Source organism: Tachypleus tridentatus, chromosome 9, assembly GCF_004210375.1.
Source record: "Tachypleus tridentatus isolate NWPU-2018 chromosome 9, ASM421037v1, whole genome shotgun sequence".
Taxonomy (NCBI): Eukaryota; Metazoa; Arthropoda; class Merostomata; order Xiphosura; family Limulidae; genus Tachypleus; species Tachypleus tridentatus.
The window spans coordinates 112,917,778-112,944,962 of NC_134833.1; positions in this window are offsets into that span (position 1 = coordinate 112,917,778).

Genomic DNA, 27,185 nt, shown 5'->3' on the forward strand with positions numbered 1-27,185 from the left:
TAAGAAACGTTGTATTGAAAACAACGCACAATACAGTGCATTGTTCCCGTTAACATCCAATAAGAAACGTTGTATTGTGGTTCATTATTTTACCAAACTCGTCTTCGTTTATACAAGTAAACGGGATATTAAAACAATAATAATGGTGTTCCTTCGTATGACATTGTATTGTAATTATTTTTTGTCATGAAATAGAGTATGAAGAAAGGCAATAAACAAAATAATTAGGTTTATATATACATGAATAGAATAGCGTAAACTGGCAAAATTGCCTTCCACGATTTTCATGGAATATACATGTCACATTTAATAAACATGTGACGAAGAAACTATTTAGTTTTTCAACTCAAAAAAGGCCCGGCATGGCCAAGCGTGTTAAGGCGTGCGACTCGTAATCTGAGGGTCGTGGGTTCGCATTCCGGTCGCGCCAAACATGCTCACCCTTTCAGCCGTGGGGGCGTTATAATGTGATGGTCAATCCCACTATTCGTTGGTAAAAGAGTAACCCAAGAGTTGGCGGTAGGTGGTGATGACTAGCTACCTTCCTAGTCTTACACTGCTAAATTAGGGACGGCTAGCACAGATAGCCCTCGAATAGCTTTGTGCGAAATTCCAAAACACAAAAAAACAAAAAACAATGAACTCAAAACATAATTTCATATATATTTTCTGCATTGAAAGAGTAAAACGTTTTGTCTATTCGTGCATATAATATACCAAACTGTCTCTCACATCTAAATACTCATAAAACACGTTTGGATAACATTCATCACTCGAGTTGAATTTATTTGTTTTAGCGCAAAGCTACACAGTAGACTATTTGTGTTCTTTTTGGTACGAGGAATCGAATCCCGCGTCTCAGCATTGCAAGTACGAAAAACCTACTACTGACCTATTGGGATACGGACTTATGAGAGCTTTATACAACTTTGAATTAAAGTCTTCAGACATTTGTTTAACAAGAAGAACCTTAAAGAGAGTCTCTATAACGACTAGTGTCAAACTCCATATGTATTTAAAATAGTTGTAGAACTATTATTACAGTTGTGTTATTTACGTTTGGTACCAGATATTTAAAAACATCATATTAATACACAGTTTATGTGCAATAATAATGTATAAAATAAATATGTTTATTATATGTGATATTTGTTATTCCACTAATCGACAAAACACCTTACACTATTACAAGACGAAGTTTTGGATTTGGATTGCTTTTTACTTCGCGCAAAGCTATAAGAGAGCATTAGCCATTCTTTTCCTAATTTGGCAGTGAAAGACTAGAGAGAAGGCAGCTTGTCATCACTAAACACCGCCAACTCTTGAGCCACTCTTTCACCAACGAATAATGGGACTCAGTGTCACATTATAACGGTCCCACGGCAGAAGAAAGGGTAAGAATGTTTGGTGGTAGGACGGGGATTCGAAACCATGACCCTCAGGTTGCGAGTCAAGCGCTCTAACCACGTGGTCATGCTGGGCCCACTAGATGAGGGAACATTCTACATCGACATTAGGTAAAGAAGCAGTTTACATTGCCACTAGATTAGGAAACAGTCTAGATTGCAACTATATGAGGAAACACTCTATCCCACTGCTAGATGAGGAAACAGTCTAGATTGCCATTAGATGAGGAAAGACTCTATCCCACTGCTAGATGAGGAAACAGTCTAGATTGCCATTAGATGAGGAAAGACTCTATCCCACTGCTAGATGAGGAAACAGTCTAGATTGCCACTAGATGAGGAAACACTCTATCCCACTATTAGATGAGGAAACAGTCTAGATTGCCATTAGATGAGGAAACATTCTATCCCACTGCTAGATGAGGAAACAGTCTAGATTGCCATTAGATGAGGAAACACTCTATCCCACTGCTAGATGAGGAAACAGTCTAGATTGCCACTAGATGAGGAAACACTCTATCCCACTATTAGATGAGGAAACAGTCTAGATTGCCATTAGATGAGGAAACACTCTATCCCACTGCTAGATGAGGAAACAGTCTAGATTGCCACTAGATGAGGAAACACTCTATCCCACTATTAGATGAGGAAACAGTCTAGATTGCCATTAGATGAAACATTCTATCCCACTGCTAGATGAGGAAACAGTCTAGATTGCCATTAGATGAGGAAACATTCTATCCCACTGCTAGATGAGGAAACAGTCTAAATTGCCACTAGATGAGGACAAATTCCACTCTGCCACTAGATGAGGACAAATTCCACTCTGCCACTAGATAAGGAAACAGTCTACATTTTATTGAATAACCAAACAGCTCTTATTCAGTTATATCTTTGAAATAACGCATGATATGGTGTTTATCTTTGAACCACATCATTATCCTGTGATTACCGAGTGAAGTGAGGAAGTAATAACGTACATCATCGTTTTGTATTATGGATTATTTCTGCGAATGTTTGGTCCTTTCATATTTAAAATTGAAGTTGAAAGCTTGTCGAGGGAACATCAAACACTTTTTTGATATTCGTTTTGTTTACAAACTCGTTTTTCTGTACTTTTAGTTTCCAGTTTATTCTAAGTTCTTTTAAAATTCCATTTCATTTTATCTGATTAAATATCCATGTTCACTCTTATTTGGGCCCAGCATGGTCAGGTGTTTAAGGTGCTCAACTCGTAATTTGAGGGCCACGGGCTCGAATCCCGTCGCACCAAACATATTCGCCCTTTCAGCCGTGGGGCGTTATAACATGAGGTCAATCCTACTATTCGTTGGTAAAAGAGTAGCCCAAGAATTGACAGTGGGTGGTGATGACTAGCAGCCTTCCCTCTAGTCTTACACTGGTAAATTACGGACGGCTAGCGCAGATAGCCCTCGGGTAGCTTTGTACGAAATTCAAAAACAAAACAAACACTTTCATTTAGTTAAACATTTGTTTATTTGGTGCAGTTTTACTTTCATTTGTTAATAGGCCGTCCGTCAATGAAGTGTGTATTTTATCTGTACATATTGTGTTGTCTTCTCGTCTGTATTTTTCTGCCACAAACATTCTATACATACGTCCACCAATCAAATCTTTGAGTATGCAGTTATCAGCAGAGCTACCTGTTCGTACGATATTTTCTTACCTGAATACTATAGTAGTAAAGTCAGGAAGGCTCATAAAGAATGGAATCCTTTGGTGGTCGGTCTTTACTCAAAAGCTTCATCGAATAGGGTAACGCTCGACACAGCGATTGTACAGCACTAATTTGTAGAATGTATATGTATTACTGAACCATTGTCTTGAACGTGTAAAAAAACGCTCCAGTTTATTGAACTTGTGCATTTATTTAACTGAATCACTTTGTTGAATGCGTGCTTATAACTGTGCCAATTTGTGGAACATATGCGTATAAATAAAACACTTTGTGAAACATGTATGTATAACCGAACCTCTTTATGGAACGTGTGCATATAACCGAATCATCTTTTCAAATCAACTGCACACTATTCGTTCTTTGGGTGAAATGATTGAATTGTCATAAACAACTGGATGAATTCAAAAGAGAATTATAATGATTTTAAACGTTTCTTTTAGCATTTATTTTACATTAAATAGCTCTAAAACGTCACAGTAAGATCAGCACGTGTTATTCCACAGAGGAAATATTGGCCTGATGACATGAATGAAAAAAAATGAACCAGAGTTTAGCTGGCTGTAAGAAGATGGCACACTGTTTATATTGGTTCAACTTTTTTCATAATGGATATTGTAACAGAATAAACCCTCTAGTCCGATAGAGACTGAATCGCATAATACGATATTTCATTGATATTTTGAAAGGAGAGAAATTATTATTAGCAGATGCAAAATTAATTCTGCTGTTGTCGGCTACGAATACCTATAGGGAACGTAAATTGAATGCACTTAGAATATGGAAACATATCTGTGTCTTATAACGAACAAGGACAGGTTAAACTCATTATGCACAAGGATATGTCTTAGTTTTTATCCACGCAGAGCGATTTATCAAGATGTTACAATGACAGCACCTATCAGAAGGCTATTACGTTATTATTTGAGGACCTCTGTAGAGTATATGTTACAATGACAGCACCTATCAGAAGACTATTACGTTATTATTTGAGAACTTCTGTACAGTATATGTTACAATGACAGCACCTACCAGAAGACTATTACGTAATTCGAGGACCTCTGCACAGTATATGTTACAATGACAGCACCTACCAGAAGACTATTACATTATTTGAGGACCTCTGTAGAGTATATGTTACAATGACAGCACCTATCAGAAGACTATTACGTTATTATTTGAGGACCTCTGTAGAGTATATGTTACAATGACAGCACCTATCAGAAGACTATTACGTTATTATTTGAGAACTTCTGTACAGTATATGTTACAATGACAGCACCTACCAGAAGACTATTACGTAATTCGAGGACCTCTGCACAGTATATGTTACAATGACAGCACCTACCAGAAGACTATTACATTATTTGAGAACCTCTGTAGAGTATATGTTACAATGACAGCACCTATCAGAAGACTATTACGTTATTATTTGAGAACTTCTGTACAGTATATGTTACAATGACAGCACCTACCAGAAGACTATTACATTATTTGAGAACCTCTGTACAGTATATGTTACAATGACAGCACCTTTCAGAAGACTATTACGTAATTCGAGGACCTCTGCACAGTATATGTTACAATGACAGCACCTATCAGAAGACTATTACGTTATTTAAGGACCTCTGTACAGTATATGTTACAATGACAGCACCTTTCAGAAGACTATTATGTTATTTGAGGACCTCTGCACAGTATATATTACAATGACAGCACCTTTCAGAAGACTATTACGTTATTTGAGGACCTCTGCACAGTACATGTTACAATGACACCACCTTTCAGAAGATTATTACGTTATTTGAGGACCTCTGCACAGTATACACAGTACTTTAGTTTTAGGATTAACGTTGCACTAGTCAGTTCCCTGGATCTCTAAATTGCATTACAAATGGTGTAACTGTATCTTACCAGTACAAGAAATTCAAAACACTACCACTCTTGTTTTGTAAGTTTGTTGAACTTTGCACAAAGTGTAACGGATTTGCTAATATATACTTATTTCAATATCGATGTTTGTTTTAGTTACATATATATATTAAGAAGAGCATGTAATTTATTGGTATATATGTGTTGCGAAATTCGCGCTTATTTTCTAAATTTGTAGATTTTCGAGGGTGAGAATCAACAACGTAATATGTGTGTAAGTGAAAGATTGTTGCCGACTAAACTTTCGAAAAACCCGTTTATAGTTTAAAAATCAACGCACTAAGAGACGGTTTTTATAGTATTGTTGGTTTGCTGCATTTTAGTATCCTATATACCTCGGAAGATATAACCGTGACAAATGCTTATTAATCGGGAAACTGAAGACATTTGACCAGGAACGTTTCTCTCTGTGGACTCAGCAGATAGCCCAATGTGGTTTTGCTATAAGAAAACACACACACACACCAAGAAGTTTATAAATTTCTAACATTAAAAACCGTTTAACTTCAGTGAATTAACTTCGGACGTTACTATTTCTAAGCGTACATTAGATATTTTCGTTGGAATAGAAAAGAACAGAGAGCTAGATAGCTGCTCATTAAGCGAAGTGTAACAATATCAACTCATAATTACTTCGCTCATAGTGAACCGTCTATATATTAATCAGTTTCACACCAGGTAAAAGAATTAGACTAATCACAGGTAATAATAAGCAAAGAAGTTACCTGTGAGATTAACAGTTTTAAGTTTTCGTACACCTGAGTTATATGGACACTGTAAATAAGAGTAAAATAACAGAACTATAAAATAAAATTAATGTATTACTGCAAATGTATCAGTTTTATACTTAACAGTGTTTTCTAAATTATGCGTATTTCAAAATAATTTAATATTTAAACAAACTTCAACTATATTTTTTATTTTAATGTTTATTTTCTTTAAAACTGTATATATATAGACAATAATATTTTTTTTCAGAATACTTTGGTAAACGGTGTTTAAAATACGCTTGCTTGTCAGACATCGTTTTATTTACAGGTAAACTTTAAACATGTTTATAAGATATGTTTACAGTAGCACAGCAGCTTTTCTGCGGACTCACAACACTAGAAACCAGGTTTCGTTGCCCGTGGTAAACAGACCACAGGTAGTCCATTGATTAGCTCTGTGCTTAACTTCAAACAAACTATTATAAAATATGCAATTGCATGCTTTTTCAATAAAACATTGTTTTCAGGTCAACTTTTAGAATTCTATAAATATAATAAAATAAACACAAAACCAGACCACATCTCTAGGATGCATCAGGTCGCAGGATTTATCACCCAAATTTTAATTTTTTCCATGAGGAGGAATGACATCATCTTATAAATAACACTCCTCCACATCAACCTCCAACAGCGTAACTTTTCTCAACTCTGGTACGTCTTTAGTGAATTATAATTTTCCAGCTGAAAGACACCTCACGCGTTCGTGTGTTAAACAGCGAAACCCAAGACTCTTTCTGCTCAAACAGCTGTCCTTAAATTTGAACTACTGACCAGAGGGAAGACAGCCAGTAGAAAGCACTACAAAGGTTTTGTCCTGTTCTTTGACTATCATTTGTAAAACGTTCCAACAGTTGAATGTACGGATTGCGTTCATCAGCAACACGCCTCGAGTCTTGGACTCATTGATACTCTACTAGACCACACCCGAGCCGGTTACGAAAAACTGAGCCAAATCAGACCTGCAGTGTTGTGGTTCAAGCTTTTATTGAAACTTTTAACATTGGAAAGTAGGATTCTAGATCTTATAGTCTATTAGTTGACATTAAAGGTGATTTTTGAGGGTTTGATGGTTCTTATAAGTGCTACTGTTTCTCTATTAATAACATATTAAAGTGAAAAAAACGAAAGCCAATTTTACAGATTTAAGTTGAATCTGAGCTGCATGAAATAGTTTATACTATAGACTTATGTTGTTGTTATGCTAGTCTTTTTTTCCTCTTCGTCCAAACCGATACAATGGGTTATCTGGGCTCTGTACACCGCCGGGAATTGGATTTTATAATTGAGCACTGTACGTTCGTAAACTTACCGCTTATAGGGAAGAGCTATAGATGTATTTGCTACATATAATCCAAAACGATACACACTTATGATCTGATGAGTGTTAAATGTTTATATTTCACGAGAGTGCTTTCGAGACTGCCACACCCATCAACGAAACTATACAGCTTCCTTCGAAAGAGACACTTACTATGTTTGTTTCTTTGTCTTTGATGTGACATCTCAAAATTAATTATTTCTGATTATATATATATATGTATATATATACACACACTTAGAATTTCGTTTAATTTTTTTTCGATTTGTTCACAAAAGGTTTCCCAGATTTGATATATTTTTGAAGTTTATTGTGTAGTCACAACAATTTTTATTGCTTGGAACAGAAAGCACGAGTTACATGACGTAACATAAACAACACCCACGTTGCCCTCAAATGGCTTTTCCAGAAACAGCTGGCAAGTTGCCAACTGACTACTTTTGCTGTCTGTAGCTCTTTTCGTTTATCTTGATTAGGTTAGTGCGCGCTATCCAACCACACTTATTTGCCAGAAACTTGATTCAAATTAACTTTGTTCGACTACGAAGTGTTTAAAGTGGTTTATTAAAAGGTCAACTTCGCTAATAAGAATTTGGCACATCTCTACACAAAATTCTTTGTAAAACACATCACTACAATACATTTCAGAAGCTACGTATTTCGCAAAAATTCAAAGTCATCTTACAAGTTCCAGTTATATGCATAACAAATCGCACTCATCACACAAACTTTACCTTTAGAGATTGTACGTTCTAGATGACGTAATAAAATTAAACTATAGCTTACCTACGTTTGTTAGTTTTTTAAGAAACAAAAAAGTTGTGAAAGCTTGTTAACGTTAACTACTTGGTATATGGTATTTGCTATTTTTAACTGTAGGAACATCATACGACACTTGAGTTAAACGTGTAGGCCAGACATCCCTAAAGTTCAGGCATCGATATCCTAACTTAAATATGCTGAGAACTACAAAAGAATATCAAAACAGTCAGTATTACCAATGTCTGCTTGTCTATTCGTACGAAAAACAGTAGCTGATTTGACTGTTACAATTAGAACGCTGATATTGGGAAGTGTGTTCTGCACCATGTCGCGACCCGAACCTTTGACATTGTATTGTGTCTCTGCACGTCATAATCATTGCAACGTATGCCTTCTAGAATGCAGGACTAGACCTTATAGTTCTAGTAAATTAGGCAGTTCAAAACTAACTGGATACGTAACAGAAGTTGTGTGTTTGATATTAGATGACAACTTGTTTGTCAAGGTTGGCTGGTTAGTTAATGCGTAATGGTAATTTTCTGCTTGATGCTAAATGAAACGTAAATGTCAAGACTGGCAGGATATTTAACAGAATTTACCTCATTATTCTTTGATGACAGCTCGTTTGTCAGGACTAGTTAGATACTTAACTGAATTTAACTATCTATTTTTGATAACAACTTGTTTGTTAGGAATGACTAGATACTTATTGGAACATCCTATTTGCTGTTTTATTATGGCATGTTTGTCAGGACTAACGATTACTTAAAGGAACTTACCTGCTGTTATATGACAACTTATTTATCAGGACTGGCTGGTTACTTAAAGGAACTTACCTGCTGTTATATGATAACTTATTTATCAGGACTGGCTGGTTACTTAAAGGAACTCGATTGTTTGCTGTTAGATGATAGCTTGTTTGTCATGGCATACTGGGTGCTAAACTTCCTGTTGGATTACAACATATTTGTCAGAATTTAACGAAACGTACTTGCTTGGTGTTAGATGAATTAATTCGTTCAAGTAAGGATTATGAAACAATACACATCTCATTAAAGTACTAGATTTAAAGCTCTTGACATGAATATTTGCCATTTTCACATGTTTAATTCATGAAATACGTTGTACTAAACTGAGTATGCTTATTTCAACATGTGGTGAACCGAGTACTTTTTATGTTTTAAGATTAATATTTGGAGATATTTTAATCGGTGTGAATGTAGTTTAAATGAAGTTTTCTGTGACTTTCATTTGAATGTTAACTTCTATGAAGTTTCTGTCATTGAGTCCATGTTTGTGTTAAGAAATGCATTGAGTTATTACGAAACGTTTGGATGTGGAATACAAACAATAATCGTAATTTTACACTTTTATTTTTATCGAGAGCTTAAAAACGTTATGTTACACGAGTAAACAACATAAATAGATATTAAATGCATACATTCGAAACAGAATAGCTAGGTTTTATTAATGTCCTGCTTCAGAGACTTTATAACGTTTAAATTTAGTACGTAGTCCCTGCAGTGAACACAGAACAGATAGTTCATTGTACAACGTATCACTAAACAACAAACAACCGTTGTGCTTTATACGTATCTGACAAAACATTACAATACTACATCTAAAGAGGTTAATTTTACACTCAAGTTTGGTTATCTATATGTAACACATATCTAACGATAATTATTAAATGACACATAGTTTTACAATAACAAACCATATTCGCACAAAATTGTTAATCAATAGGGTCACAGAAGAGATAAATTTCTTTCGTTATTTTATTAAAAAACCCGAATATATGCGTACTTAAACATAGTACACTTTGAACAGTAAATCGTTTTGATAACAAATATTGTTCTTGTTAGTTTTAGGGACTATCAATTCAGGTTCGTTTAGAAAAGCGTTAAAAACCACAATCTTGGTTACTGTATTTGACGTCGTTATATCGTGTATTTCTGTGTTATTGTGTGTTTCTGTGTTATTGTGTATTTCTGTGTTATTGTGTGTTTCTTATAGCTTACCGCTATCCCAGCGGTGCACGTCATTATATTGAACAACATTTTGTTAAATGAACAGCAGGTTGTTAATCAACTTATTGCTGTAGTTTGTTTGGTTTTAGAGGTAATTCGCAAATAACGAAAACTTCCATTTGATCAGTATTACATACTGAAGCACCTGGTGTTACCAACAGTTACTAAACGCAAAACAATATGTATAAACACTTGTTTTCTTGTGACCTGTTTTATAAAATACTACTGAATACGTACATCGTTTTCGTAGAAAAAGAAATGCATTTGTACTTCGTTTTTTGCCTTACAAAATAATTAAAGTCAAAATACTTATATATATTATTATATAACAGTTATTTAAAAAAGATTCCATTTATCTTTTGTTTCCCTTTACAATATTAGTTGTTTTTTTAATTTCGCGCAAAGCTACATGAGGGCTATCTGCGCTAGCCGTCCCTAATTTAGCAGTGTAAGACTAGAGGAAAGGCAGCTAGTCATCACCACTGATCGCTGACTCTTGGGTTACTCTTTTACAAACGAATAGTGGGATTGACCGTCACGTTATAACGCTCCCACGGCTGAAAGGAAGTATAGTTGGTGCAACGGGGATTGGAACCCACGATCCTCACATTACGAGTCAAACGCCTTAACCCACCTGGACATGCCGGACCTCAATATTAGTTAAGTGAGACGATAAAATTATCAAGTTTTCATGTCTTAAGGCCCGGTAGGCCTGGCATGGCCTAGCGCGTAAGGCGTGCGACTCGTAATCTGAGGGTCGCGGGTTCGCGCCCGCGTCGCGCCAAACATGCTCGCCCTTCCAGCCGTGGGGGCGTTATAATGTGACGGTCAATCCCACTATTCGTTGGTAAAAGAGTAGCCGAAGAGCTGGCGGTGGGTGGTGATGACCAGCTGCCTTCCTTCTAGTCTTACACTGCTAAATTAGGGACGGCTAGTACAGATAGCCCTCAAGTAGCTTTGTGCGTAATTCCAAAAACAAAAAAAACAACAAAACTTAAGGCCCGGCATGGCCAAGCGCGTTAAGGCGTGCGACTGATAATCTGAGGGTCGCGGGTTCGCATCCCCGTCGCGCCAAACATGCTCGCCCTTTCAGCCGTGGGGACGTTATAATGTGACGGTCAATCCCACTATTCGTTGGTAAAAGAGTGGCCCAAGTGTTGGCGGCGGGTGGTGATGACTAGCTGCCTTCCCTCTAGTCTTACACTGCTAATTTAGGGACGGCTAGCACAGATAGCCCTCGAGTAGCTTTGTGCGAAATTCAAAAACAAACAAACAATCATGTCTTAAACTTACAAGAACCGTCTGAGGTCGACGAAACTGCATTTTGACAAGTTTAGAGACCAATGTAGATAATACGAAAAAAAAAAAAATTGCCTCATCCTCACTATGCTCGACTACTGTAAACTACTAGATCAATGTAAATACATCATTAAAATATACTCAGGTACAATGTTTTCTGAAAGCCTTAAGAGAAATCATAAAATTACTGACTGGGGAAAGGAGGTCTAGACTTCACCAGATTTTTGAACACATTTTTCTAAACTATTTAAGTGGCAAGTTGCTTGTGTCTATGATTTTGTTGGTTACGGGATCTCTGATAACACACGAGCCTTAAAATAATGAAACAAAAATATCGTTGATATTGCAATTAATATAAGTAATTGCTACCGGTGTCCTCTATATGTTTTACATAGAAAATGATTGACTTATTATCCTAAGTGTTGTAACAGGCAAAAACATAATATTATTCAAGTGACGTAATTAATGGGTGAACCTAGCATTCATGAGCGTTATGAAAACCAAGTCGGTAATTTGCAGGTTAATTAATCAAATCTTAGTGCATAACATTCTAAGTTGGTGAAGTACTAGAGCCTGTTAGGCCTAGCGAAAGGAATTTAAACCATGCTTAACTGCACACTGTTATTATTTATATCTTTTATTAATTGACAGCTTCTCAGCTTTTCGGTGGTAATGGTAAGTCTGCAGGCTATGACACTAAAATTTGGGTTTAAGTATCATTGATGGACAGAGCATAGACAGACCATGGTGAGGTATTTTCGCTTATCAACAACCAAACTTAATTAACATCAGAGATTTGTGAAAATAATGTTTCAAATCTGTCTTTTATCTGTCACAATTTACTGCCCATGAAGCCTCTTTTTCAACTGTAGAATACATCATTTGCACTGGATTTATGCAGCCAAAAGTGTACTTAAAATGCTGTGTACATACAACAAATATATACGATACTGTTACATAAAATGCTTTGTCTGCACTACACATTTTGTAGTGCATACAAATAGTATTTCGAATATACATTTAGTTAGTAAGAGTTCACGTCCATGAGTTCTAGAACGCAAGATTGACCTCCTAGCTAGTTAATTGCGGTATACAAACCTTTCATTTATTTTTCAATCAAACACGAAGCTACGTGATGGCTATCTATGTGCAGTGCCTGCTGTGCTCGCCACAGGTATCGAAACCCGGTTTTTAGGGTTATAAAGCTTCAGACGTATCGCTGAGCCACTGGAAGGCAGTAAACAAAAGATAACAGATCTAAAGTTCTGTTTTATTAGTCCTCACACGAAAAGAGATGGGGAACAAAAAACCAGCACTCAATCGTGATTTGAACAACTTTCGTTAGGTTTAGTGTGGTTTGTTCTGAATCTCGCGCAAAGCTACACGAGGGCTATCTGCGCTAGCCGTCCCTAATTTAGCAGTGTAAGACTAGAGGGGAGGCAGCTAGTCATCACCATCCACCGTCAACTCTTGGGCTACTCTTTTGCCAACGAATAGTGGGATTGACCGCACATTATAACATTGGTTTGTAAGTTTGTTGAACTTTGTGCAAAGTGTGACGGATTTGCTAGTATATACTTATTTCAATATCGATGTTTGTTTTAGTTACATATTTAAAATTGCATGTAACTTACGGTGCTAAATGTATGTTGCGAAATTCGCGACTATTTTCTAAATTTGTAGAAGGTTCTCGAGCGTGAGAATTAACAATATACAATGTGTGCAAGTAAAAGATTGTTACCAACTGAATTTTCGAGAACCCCACATATAGTTTATAAATCAACGCGTCAAGAGACAGTTTTCATAATATTGTATTTTAGTATCCTATATGCCTCGAAAACTATAACTGTGACAAACGCTTATCAATCGAAAACTACAGATATTTGACCAGGAACGTTTATAGATTTCGAATATTATAAACCGTTTAACTTCAGTAGGTTAACTTCGGACGATAGAATTTTTAGGAAGATAGCATATAATTTCAGCTGTGAAAAACTCAAGTGTGATCACCGAAGAGCCAGCTAGCTTCTCGTTCAGTTTGTTTATTTTGAATCAAGCACAAAGCTACACAATGAGCTATCTGTGCTCTGCCCACTACGGGTATTGAAATCCAGTTCCTAGCGGCGTGAATCTGCAGACATAAGGCTGTGCCACTGGGAGGGGCACCCCCTTAATTAAATTGAATTTAATTCACTCATCATGATCCCTCGATAGAATATCAAGGAATGTTCGGATCAGTTAGAAGACTCAATATTGTATATAAGTTTGTAAAACTTCTCTATATATAAATAATTATTTGTAATAACCGTTATTATAAATTATATTGTTGTTTGTGTATTACAATATATTTATGTTAAGAAGGAAAATTGTGTGTATTAATTTTGTAGGCAAATATCATAAATCTGATACATATCAACACTTAATTAACTTATAAATCTAAATTAAAATTTCTGGCTATTTGCAATCGTAAGAGGTAACGTAGGTAACATAATAAACCGAAGACTCGTTCGAAATATATTATAATACGTAACAAAAGCTACTATGAGCTATTTGGACTAGCCGTTCCTAATTTTGAGGTTACAGATTAGATGGAAGGTAGCTAGTCAACAACATCCACCGCCAACTCTTAGGCTACTCTTTTACCAAGAAATAGTTGAATCGGTCTTCGTATTGACCACAATTGAATAGGTTGGAGTGTCTAGTAATAGAATTCAACTTCGCGACTTGCACATTGAAAGTCGAGTGCATCTAATCACTAAGGTCATGCCAGGCCCTACCCTTTTGAATCAAGTTGAAAGTTTCTTCTAAACATTATAAAAATTACTTGAGTGAGTTTTTGTGGACTGTGGTCGTCCTCTTACCAAGTGATGTTCAAACTATAGGATCATTACTTCTAAAACTGTGTACAGTCGTCAGACAATAAAAACTTAAAAACGGTTCTGTTGTGACTTTGTACACATCTTCAGTAAAAAAGGAAATCTTTTTATGTTGCACATTGTGTTGTTGGAACTTTAGTAGTATTAATCTTTATCAGATAGAAATACATTAATTAAATATTAAACACACTTAAAAGTCATAAAAATGTGCTATCTTCAAAACGAGCAAAGTTAAACAATATCAGTAAGTCAATAAAGTTTAAATCCACACTAACGGAACAATACCACATTATTATGGATACTAACAGAACAGGACATGTAAAATGCTGAAACTAATATCCATATAAATGTGGTATTGTTCGTTAGTGTGGATTTTAGTTGTAATATACTTTATCCAGTATTGCGTATTTACCTATCATTATGATAACAGTAGTGTTTTAACTAAGGTAGTGTTTTCAAAACAAAGTGTAATATTAGCAAGTAAAAGCTGGTTTTGTTCGTCTTGGATACAGTGGTGTTTTGGAAGTAGGCTCAAACCACATTGTTTTGTTTGTGGGTAGTGTTTACAGAATCTCACAACAGTCCCAGGTTAAATGTATTTAAACTTTACATCGAACTATTTATTATTTTTAAACTTTTTATAAGCTATACATACATAATTACCGGATAATTTCTAGTGTAATGAAAAACCTTCGAATACACATGAACAAGTAACCCGATTTCCATTCGTCTTGTACCGTTAGTTATGACTAATTGTAAGTCGACAAAAACACCTATAAAGTAAAAGAAAAAAAAACTGTTGTTAGAAACAGCACAACTTGCGAAACACAAATCCAGTGTTTGAATGGCTGAAATACAAGTTCTCGTTAAAAACTAACAAATCAGAACATGAATGTATTTGTCGACGCACTGTCGTTGTTCTATACAATCTACAAACATAATAAAACTGTTACTTCACAACATAACAATGCATCTGAATAAACACAATACTGAATTGTTAAAGTGCTTGTCATGAATGTGATTAGAAAACACACACGACTTGTGTGTTTATGTTATTACAACAATTGATTGTATTACAGTCCATAGGGGTATGTGTTTAAAGACAAAAATTGTGTGTTGTTTTCAAATAACATAAAGTTTCTATTAACTTACAACACGATTTGTGTTACAGTGCAGTTTGCTATAACTTATTTAATTGATGCATAATGAGATATCTGTGTTGTGAAACTGAGTACTGAAACTCGGTTTTTAGCGCTATAAGTCTGTAGACTTACCACCACTCAGTCACCTTACCATGCAGCTGAGTTCGTACTAACACTACTATGTGAAATGTCCAAAGCTAAAATAAACATATGTTGTTGTTGCATGGTGTTGCCATGGAAATAGATATGAGAAACGACTCAATTATGCGTTCATACGGTTATGTCGTGTTTTGATCAAACACGTATCCTGTTCGTTGTCTTCGATAGCCAGATGTGCGATAAATATCTTCACGCTCTTATGTAGAAACCATCATAAATACAAAAACAGCTACAGTTAAAAGACGCCAAAGAGAAAATAACATCTGCACACACTGTATGTTTATTAATGCGATGTAGAACTATGTTAAATACTGAGTACGTTAAAGCTACCACTAATAACTTGTATACCGAACTGTTTAACCAACACAACTCCTACAAGTCAACAAGAATGTCCTGAATAAGGAAAATCAAGGTGTTTGTAAACACCAAGTGGAGTTCCAGTACAATTCGCTCGGTGTTACGATGCCACATTTGTAACACGTCTTTTCTCTTACCTCTATGTAGAAGAGTAGATGTCACACCTCTATGTAGAGGAGTAGATGTCACACATCTATGTAGAGGAGTAGATGTCACATTTGTAACACCATTTTTCATATTCTGACATATACCTGGTTCAGTAAAACAGTTTTATTTTTCCTGCCCTCATTCAAAGCTGAATCGATGTTACAATGTCACGTTTGCTATAGCTGATTTTCACGTACGTTTGTTACACTGTGACGTTTACAGTACAGGTTTTGTGAACTCATATATAGCTGAATCAATGTACAATGTTATACCTGCAGTACCTGTTTTCACGTCTTTTTTATTGCTGATTCGATGTTACAATGTGAAATTTGTGGAAACTGTTTTTATGTACTTCTGTAAATTGCTGACTAGCTGCTATTACGTGGCATATGCAGCACCTGATTTCCTGTCTGGTTTGTTTTGAATTTCGCACAAAGCTACTCGAGGGCTATCTGCGCTAGCCGACACTAATTTAGCAGTGTAAGACTAGAGGGAAGACAGCTGGCCATTCAGCACCACCCATCGCCAACTCTTGGGCTACTCTTATACCAACGAATAGTGGAATTGGCCGTAACTTTATAACGCCCCCACAGCTGAAACGGCGAACATGTTCAGCCTGTTTTCCTGTAATTTTGTTTGTTCACCTTCTTAGTATCTTAACATATTCACTGATTTGTGCCAGTTCTGTATAAAATGTACTAATATGTGCAGTGTAGGATTTATATTTTCAACGTGTTTCTCGACCGTGACTACGTTCTTATCTCCATGCTAAAAACTTTTACCAGTCTTGATATGATAGATCCTTCTTCGAGCTTTTATATATTGAAGTCTTCATACTATTACGTATTATTCTTTATTTCGGACGAGTCTCCGATTTACGATGTTACGTATTCTATTAGTATTTCAAATTTTGATTTGAGCTTAGTAGTTATATAAATGTTAATATGTACTAAATTTATGTTATTTGCCAACAAGATTAATACACACAATTTTCTTTTTTAACACAAATGTATTTTAATATACAACCAAACAACAATACAATTTATAATAACGGTTACTAATAATAATTATTACAAATGATGGACCCCGGCATGGCCAGGTGGTTAAGGCACTAAATATTTTATCGAAGGCTCAGGTCCACGACGAGCAAATTAATTCTGAGTCGATACTATTACGCCTCGCTTAAACTAGCTAGCTTGGTTGGCCTTAGATCGGTTACAATATGACACCTTTCAGTAAATATATCTAATGTCCTTGTAGAAATAATAACATCAGAAGTAATTCACTGAAGTTGAACGATTTGTAATGTTCAAAGTCTATGATGTTTCTGGTCAAATTCTGTAGTTTTCCGGTTAATAGACGCTAATCACAATTATAGCTTTCTAGGCTTATGGCACACTGACTGTAGCTGACCAATAATAACAACAATCTCTTGTCTTAGCGCGTTGCTTATATACAAATCACGCTAGTATCTCGAAAGTTCATTTGGCAAGAATACTGTCAACCATTAGTATTACATATACATCTAGCACAATTTAGAATTTTTCTTTCAAGAACATTCTACAAATTTCGAGAACAGGCAGAACTTGCTCAATACACAGCCAACAATATACGTCACAGGCAAAAAAGAGAAAACTATACAAAAACAAGGGTAGGTATTATAATAAACGTATAACAGTAAATATGTTACAATACATTGAAAGCTTCTTAAAGTGTTCCTTAAGTATCAATAGGCCAGAGTCTTTACAAGTCGTTACGAATTTCTAACTCACTCAAGAAACAACACAAAAACATTCCATTACATGATTAAACCATACAATATCGATGAAGCCTGCAAAACATAAATGAAATAATAATTTTGTATTTGTTATATCTATACTGGAAACAAACTAATTACAGCAATCACGGGAAAGAGTTAAAGTATATCATGAAATCTAGAAAGTTTGGAATAATTCATCAAACATCTAGTATTTATGGTATATTTTGAATTTTGCCTAGAGATACACAAGGGCCATCGCGCTATCCATCCCTAATTTAGCAGTGACATAAAAGAGCTATTCAACACCACACACATTTGGACTATTCTTTTATCAACAAATAACAGGACTGGCCGTCACACTGTTATACTCTCACGGCTAAAACAGCGAGCATGTTAGATGAAGGAGATTCGAACCAGCTACCCTCAGATAGCAAGTTGAGTATTCTAATCACCAGGTCATGTCAAACACCTAAAAAAGCAAATTAAATCAGATATCTTAATTCGAACAGTTGTTTCTTTTCCGTAGGAACTCTACCTTGAAAGCGTTCTACGCAAAAAAAAAAAAACGCAATAAATAAAATGAAATATATGATAATAGTGTGATTGCATGTATACAAAATACATATACATCTCAATTCTTAAACAACAATATAATGGTTATTGATACCCTGCTTATATAACAAATACAGCCTAAACAGAGAAAATCAGACTCGTAGTTATTTGTCTTAAGATGTGAAAATTCGTTTTCAGCCGGAATATTTCATTACTTTAATAATAAAGGTTAGTTTAAAAAAAGAATTCTTCATTTACGTATATCATAGCTTTTACTTTAGTAAGTTATATGAATTTATAGGTAAAAGTGACTGAGTTTGCCGTTAAGAAACTACAAAACAGAATTTAAAACAGAAAACTAATTCTGTATTCTGAAAGCTAAGTACAAAAACGATGATATTTCGAAGTGCAGTTCGGATGAAAGAGAATATTGTTTTTCTTTATAAAACAACAGAAACGTGTCTAGACTCGTTGAGTTAGTTGAATTTTTCGAAAGGCTTAAAGTGATACGGAGCGAAGAAGAACTACATGCAGTAGACGACAGAGTGCCTAAAGTGGTGAACTAGCGAGAAGACGTACCTTCAAGATACTACTTACTCAGGCAGAGGCACTGTAGATTAAGTGGTCTCCTGAATTTCTATATTTTAAAGGAATATTCAACAGTATTTACTTTCATTTCCATCAATCATATTTTTTATTCCGTTAATGGCTTTAAAAAAAACAGATCTAAGTGAAGATATATTGAAAGTGATATTAACGTTATATTCTGCAAGAAAAGAAATGATTGATTTCTAATCAAACTTTGACTAAATTCAGTATATAACAAGTAATATTCAAAACATAGAAAAAATTAATTAAGTATTTCCAATTAAAAAAAATACCTCATTATTTCGATAAATCGTTTATTTTTAATTTCAAATATTTAGTTTGTAAACACAAGACCAAAGATTTGTTATTCATAATCTTTTCTCGATAGTTGCTAGGTTTTATGATTCCATGTTGTCAAGTGTGGTCTTTTTTTGTGTGTTCTCGTATAATGTATTAAAACATAACTATTTTTACCCTAATTATGCAGTACAGTATTTAACACAGACAAATATATATAATGGCAAATAAATACTATTACTATGGGTCACAAAAAGGACAATAAAGTAAATAATAATTATATTTTGAATTAGTTTATTAAATATTGTGCAAGTAAGCTGCTTTTCTGTAGTGATAGGAGAAAGTATAATAAAAATAAAGTTTTTGTAATCAAAACGTATTGAGCTTATGTAAGGTACTTCATGTTTGTAGAATTTGAAAAACGTGTAATTAATTCACGTTATTTGTATTTTGTTCCAAAGCGGTGTTTGAACGATTTTTTTCATTACAGATAATCTGTAAAAGTACATTATCAAGAGTAATTTCTGAAGTCACAAAACTAGATTTTACCAAAAGAAAAAAAACCAGAAATGTTCAAGAATTGTAGTGTTTTATGTGTGTGTTTGGAAAAAATTAAATAAATACTGGTTCGTTTCTGTTATAATGTGTTACATGTTTAACCAGTATGTGTGACTAAAAAAAATCTTTGAATGTTTCAAATATTTTTAAGCCTAGCCTTTTGTGTTTTCTTAGAGTTATATCGTATTTTTTATATCATAATTTTCTAGTTAATAAAAATCTATACAGGTAAGTTTTTTAACAGACATAGAGACAGTTCGATGTTTCTGAGTGAAGAAGACTGATATACCTTAACTAAATATATGCTTTTCAAATTAATCAGAGGTAGAATAGTTACAGTCTGGATAATTGGAATTCTTAGTATTTCATAAAATGTTTACGATTTACGCAGGAACTACGCATAATTACAATGGTTCCATAGCTTCAGAGGACCTCCGCTAGGAGTATAACACTTCTATTTCATATTCAGGTTTGGTTTGTTTTGAATTTCACACAAAGCTACTCGAGGGCTATCAGCGCTAGCCGTCCATAATCTAGCAGTGTAAGATTAGAGGGAAGACAGCTATTCATCACAACCCACCGCCAACTCTTGTGCTACTCTTTTACCAACAAATAGTGGGATTGACAGTCACGTTAGAATGCCCTCACAGCAGAAAGGGTGAGGATGTTTGGTGTGACGTGGATTCGAGCCCGCGATCTTCAGATTACGAGTCGAGTGCCTTAACCACCTGGCCATGCTGGTCCATTTAATATGTAGAAAATTCGAAATTTCATAAATCTGTAAACTTGTATTTAGATATTGTAATATTGGAGGGAGAGCGTAGTACTTGAACTGTTTATCCAACAAATATTTATTGTCAATAAAATATGACATGTTTTCAATCCCAAAATAACCAAGTTCAAAGCCAACTCAGAACAACACATATCCATTTAGCTCTTGAACCCACATTTAATGTAATATTATTCTTTTTATTCCCAATATCATTAAAGGAATATAATCCTTTTTCATTTTATGCCGTCATAAAGTCAAGCATCTTTAATAAAGGGTATTATTAAAACACTCTCACTGATTGAATGTGATACTTGATGTTATACTTTATTAACGAAAAACATGGTTTTAATATCAGATTAGAATCTTGTCTTAAATTCCTTTTTTTTTCTTAAGGAGGCTTTAATACATAACTAGTTACACAGTTTTATCGAAGCCTCAGTATATTGTCGATAGCAGACCTAACTAAAATTTGTTTCAACGTGTTATGACGAGTTCTATTTCGATGTGCTTTTCGTATGTAACCACGAAGCTGTGATTTTAAAGCCGTGCTAGACTTATAAAACATTTAGTAAATTGAAAATATCTGTATTCAAACGTAAATTTGAATCTAATTTCTAATGGTTACAGACTAATTAACATTCTGTAAAACCTTAAACTCGCATTCTATAATACAACCGATTAAGATTTGTGAATCAAACACTATGTTCCTTAAGAGCATAAGTTAGGTCTTTAAATATAGCTACGACCTGGAAGAACCCTTGTTAAGGTTATGTAAAACTAGCGTTATGTTCCGTAAGAGCATAAGCTAGACCTCTATTGGTAACAGATACGACCTGAAAGAACCTTTATTAAGGTTGTGTAATACTAATCCATCCTTCTATAAAGCAAATAACAACATTCTATGAAATACTAATTATATTTATAGAACTATTAATGAATTTTATAAAACATATGATAACTTTATTTAAAACTAATTTCTATGATTTTAAAACCTACTATCTACATTTCTAGAGTATTAATGACATTTGAAAAATAAAACCTTTCTTTAAAACTAACTTTTATTTTTCAAACCTGCTAGGTACGTTTTTAGAGTATAAATAAAGATTTGTGAAACATATAACGACTTTCTTTAAAACGTTCTTTTTATGTTTTGTAAAACTACTATGTAGATTCTTCACAGTTACTGACGACTTCCTGTAAAACTGATAATTATATTGTATAAAATAAATAGTTTCTTTCTGATAAACTGCAATGTATGTTTTTAAAGCTATTTACTGACGACTTCTTTTAACGCTAATACTTACATTCTATAAAATTAATTACTAGATCCTGTTAAAGTAAATGCTGTTGTCTTCTCTAAATATATTGGCAGCGTTCGTTAATAGTACTTCATTGTTTTAAATTAACAAGTCACAATGCTTAAAAAAAATAGAACTGCAGGTCACAATCCGTAAAAGTTATATGACTATAATGTGTTCCATATCACAATATTTGTCGCTTAAGCTAAACTTCTTAATGTCGTAGGCCCTTTCTGCTTTAGGGGAGTTATAACGTGACACTCAATCCCACTATTTGTTAATAAAAGACTAACACAGAGAGTTGGCGGTGGGTGGTGATGATTAGCTGCCTTTCTTTAGTTTTACCTTGCTAAATTAGGGAACGCTAGCGCAGATAGCCCTTGTGTACGCTTGCGCGAAATTCAAAAAACAAACAAACAAGCTTAATGTTGTAACACAAAAACATTTTTACTAAAACAACTCTCTTTTTTGTTTTAGGAAAAGTACGAACGATCACTAACTACAACAACATAAATCATATATATGTGTGTGTGCGTGTCTCTGACAGAAATTGCCGCTATTGTAATACTAATCAACATTACATGACATATCTTATGACGGGATAGGGTTAAAACATTCCTTTAAATTCTCGGTAATACCGAGGTTAGTGAGTCAATCTGTTTCTACAACTCATAAGCGTTTTTACTTTTGAAACAAACTAAGCAGGAGTGTTAATAATTGTTCTAATCGCAAATACTTCTTATTGTTGTGTTAAAAGAATGTTATAAATAGTTTATTTAATAAAACTATATTACACTCATCTCAGTGTTTCTTCCGTTCTGTTGGAGTAAACACATACACTAATAATTCTTTTCTTGTTAAAATAGGTGTTTTTATCTCTGAGATGAAGTAAACCGAATGGTTAAAAACTCTCCCATACTTACATACATATTCCTTTTGTAAATATGAAGCAAATTTATATTTCTTCCATTTTGTTGGATACACTAATAAATCTCTTCCCCCTAAAATAGGTGTTTTAAACTGTGAGATGAAGCACCCCGAATGAGTTAAAATCGCTCCCACACCAACGTACATATTCCTATTGTACATATGTAGTAGGTTTACATCTTATAACTATTATACTCCTATTGTACATATGTAGTAGGTTTACACCTTATAACAGTTATATTCCTATTGTACATATGTAGTAGGTTTACACCTTATAACTATTATATTCCTATTGTACATATGTAGTAGGTTTACACCTTATAACTATTATATTCCTGTTGTACATATGTAGTAGGTTTACACCTTATAACTATTATATTCCTATTGTACATATGTAGTAGGTTTACACCTTATAACTATTATATTCCTGTTGTACATATGTAGTAAGTTTACACCTTATAACTATTATATTCCTGTTGTACATATGTAGTAGGTTTACATCTTATAACTATTATACTCCTATTGTACATATGTAGTAGGTTTACACCTTATAACAGTTATATTCCTATTGTACATATGTAGTAGGTTTACACCTTATAACTATTATATTCCTATTGTACATATGTAGTAGGTTTACACCTTATAACTATTATATTCCTGTTGTACATATGTAGTAGGTTTACACCTTATAACTATTATATTCCTATTGTACATATGTAGTAGGTTTACACCTTATAACTATCATATTCCTGTTGTACATATGTAGTAGGTTTACACCTTATAACTATTATATTCCTGTTGTACATATGTAGTAGGTTTACACCTTATAACTATTATATTCCTATTGTACATATGTAGTAGGTTTACACCTTATAACTATTATATTCCTGTTGTACATAAGTAGTAAGTTTACACCTTATAACTATTATATTCCTGTTGTACATATGTAGTAGGTTTACACCTTATAACTATTATATTCCTGTTGTACATATGTAGTAGGTTTACACCTTATAACTATTATATTCCTATTGTACATATGTAGTAGGTTTACACCTTATAACTATCATATTCCTGTTGTACATATGTAGTAGGTTTACACCTTATAACTATTATATTCCTGTTGTACATATGTAGTAGGTTTACACCTTATAACTATTATATTCCTATTGTACATATGTAGTAGGTTTACACCTTATAACTATTATATTCCTGTTGTACATATGTAGTAAGTTTACACCTTATAACTATTATATTCCTGTTGTACATATGTAGTAAGTTTACACCTTATAACTATTATATTCCTGTTGTACATATATAGTAGGTTTACACCTTATAACTATTATATTCCTATTGTACATATGTAGTAGGTTTACACCTTATAACTATTATATTCCTGTTGTACATATGTAGTAAGTTTACACCTTATAACTACTATATTCCTGTTGTACATATGTAGTAAGTTTACACCTTATAACTATTATATTCCTGTTGTACATATGTAGTAGGTTTACACCTTATAACTATTATATTCCTGTTGTACATATGTAGTAGGTTTACACCTTATAACTATTATATTCCTATTGTACATATGTAGTAGGTTTACACCTTATAACTATTCTCTTATACTACTCATATGGTGTTTTGATTGTTGAATTGACGTAAGCAAATGCGTTGGCAGCAATCTCTCACACTACATGGATTTTCTTTTATTTGAGTTGGAGTAAACATATACATAGACTACATAAAACTTTCACACACACGTTAACAGTATTTCACTACACCAACGTAGGTGATCTTATTGTCAAGTTGAAATAAAGATATAGGTGTTCTTGTCGAGTTGGAGTGAAGGTATATGTTAATAGTACTCTCACAGACACTTTAACAATACTATAATTGTTTAAGTGTTCTCATTATTGAATTCAAGTAAACACATATATTAAGAAAATTCTCACATATACGGTAATAATGCTGTAATGTACCAATATATATGTTGTTAGTGTTAAGTTGAGGTAAACACATGCATTATTGTTGAGTTAAAGATATACGTTGATAGTTCACTTACAAGTACGGTAACAATATCACACTTACACGGGTGTTCTTACTGTTGAGTTGGTGTAAACAGATACAGTAATAGTGCTTCGTGATATACTTGCGTTTATATTTATTTACATATTATGTTCTGAGTATAATTTGTTATACCTGATGGCCTGTCGTACCACCATTCAGCAAACTGAATATTTGATCTCAAGTAACTGTACATATAACAGCTACTACACTACTAATGCTCACTCCTCTGTTATTCTCAACCATGTCAAGCCTTTTCGAACTTTCCTACATTTCATCCTACGCAGAGGGAAAGTTATTTCTACAGGCGCTCTTATAATATTAAAATGATTCACAACACAGTTTGTCGTCTGAACAGTCTAACGTAATACCATTAGAATAAAACAAAATCTATCTACGTGTGTGAACAATAGTCTTGCTGAACCACTACGGCATCTGTTGTATCTCACACGTCTCGAAGAGACTTGGTATTGGATGAAAAGCCTCGTCGGCACTAGATATGGCAGATATAGTGTAGTTGGCATTTTCTTCTTTACACTCGCTCAGAAGCTCTTATCAATTAATAACTGCGAGTCTAGAAAACAAATGTGTTAGTTTGAAAATAACAAAATAAGCTTCAAAACATATCTAACACAAAACTGTTTAAAAGATGGCGGGAATATTTTCTTCTGTATACGTAAAGTGTGGTACAGCAGTATCACTCACTACAAAATATTCAACACTTCTCTGCTTATTCTCGTTTAAAATTTCGCCCTATTCAAGATACAGATTATTTTTTGAAAAAGTTATATTTAACGCAATCTTTTGTAAGTTGAAAATAACTAAGAATTATATTGATTGGTACATGTATCGCACACGTTACTGGGATTGTGTATGTTGTAGTAAGTTCAGCCGTACTACTTCGTCAGTTACCGTCAACAAAGACATGTCGAATATGTAGTTTATATTGAAACGTTTTGTCATTTAAAACAATGATTAAACAAAATGCAATGAGCTGAAGAATCCTTCCTTTGTGCGTCCATATTTAGTTAGACGTAATTAGGTTGTCAGGGGAAAAAAGGTTTATTGTTATTATTTGGATGTTCAACCTTCTTCAGAAAAGGAAGAAACGGTTTCTTATTATCATTTCGATATATAACCTTCTCCTGAAAAGGTAGGAGCAGTTTCTTAATTAAAACTTTTGAAGTTACATTTTGAAACAGTCTATCAAAACAATAATATTTTAAAATATATGTTATTGTTTTTTTCCAATATTATATAGTGTAATTTTTCAACCGTTATTCACCATAACGTATTTTTACTATAGGACTAATATTTTCTGTTAATATATACTTTAAGCTGTAACTCTACGTACAAAGACATGAAAACAGATGACACATTAAGACTGACTAAATAATTCTCTTCTTATTTCCTCAATCATCTTGACATTTCTTTTGTTTAGACTTCCTTTTTTTTTGCCATTGCATACACTTCCTTTTCCAGATACTAGCACATCTTTATCATTGTATTATTTGTTCCTCTCAGCCTTATATTCCTTTGCCACTGTATAATTTATTTTACCTTGTATTTCTTTATCATTGAGTTATTTATTCTTCTCAATCATTGTATTTTTATTACCAATTCGTTTGCTTTTTAATTTTCCAGCATTGTATTTCTTAACATTATATTCATAGTTTTTCCAGCGATCTCGTGTTTTTATCCTCAAAAATGTTTTAGCATTTCGACTTCCACTTGCGTTTCTTGAGGTTTATGCTTCTCTGTTTTTATCTAAACCCTTTTATTCCAGTTCACATTTTTACTACCCTGTTTCGACTATTTCAAGCCCTCGAAACATACAGTATTTCAATTAATTTGCACAAGGGTGTAGTATTAACACTAGCATTATTGTAACAGTTTTTTTCTCGCCTTTCTTTAAATAAGTGTTAATGTAATTTTTACTTACGCTATTACACATATAGCTTTACGACACGAGAATGTCATTAAACGACAGTAAAAGCTATTTCATTTTTCTATTATCCGTTATTTATCCAGCACCCGCTAGTACAGAAGTAAGTCTACGGATTTACAACTTAACAATCAAAGGTTCGACTTCCCCTCGGTCGGCTCAGTAGGTAGCCCGATGTTGCTTTTCTGTAATAAAAACAAACCTACTTTTATTTTTCCATGTCATTTCACTTTCTCACATGTTTTTAACCCTCCATGTTTTTTTCGAAGCAGACTTTTCTATTATTGACTAATTCCAAGTTCTCTCGTTCTTCTTAAAGCCGTAGTTTATAACATTACTATTTTCTAACCTTCCTAACTTTTATATCTTTGTCTCCCATTGCATTTCTCTGTAGTAAAAATGTATAACTGCTTGACACGAGAATACCGTTAAGTATTTCTTCAAATTAAATCAACCGCATAAAATATTAAATTAAAAATACAAAAAGCTTGAAGAACTTAAAATAAAGTCATTGCAAAAGTAAAAACACTA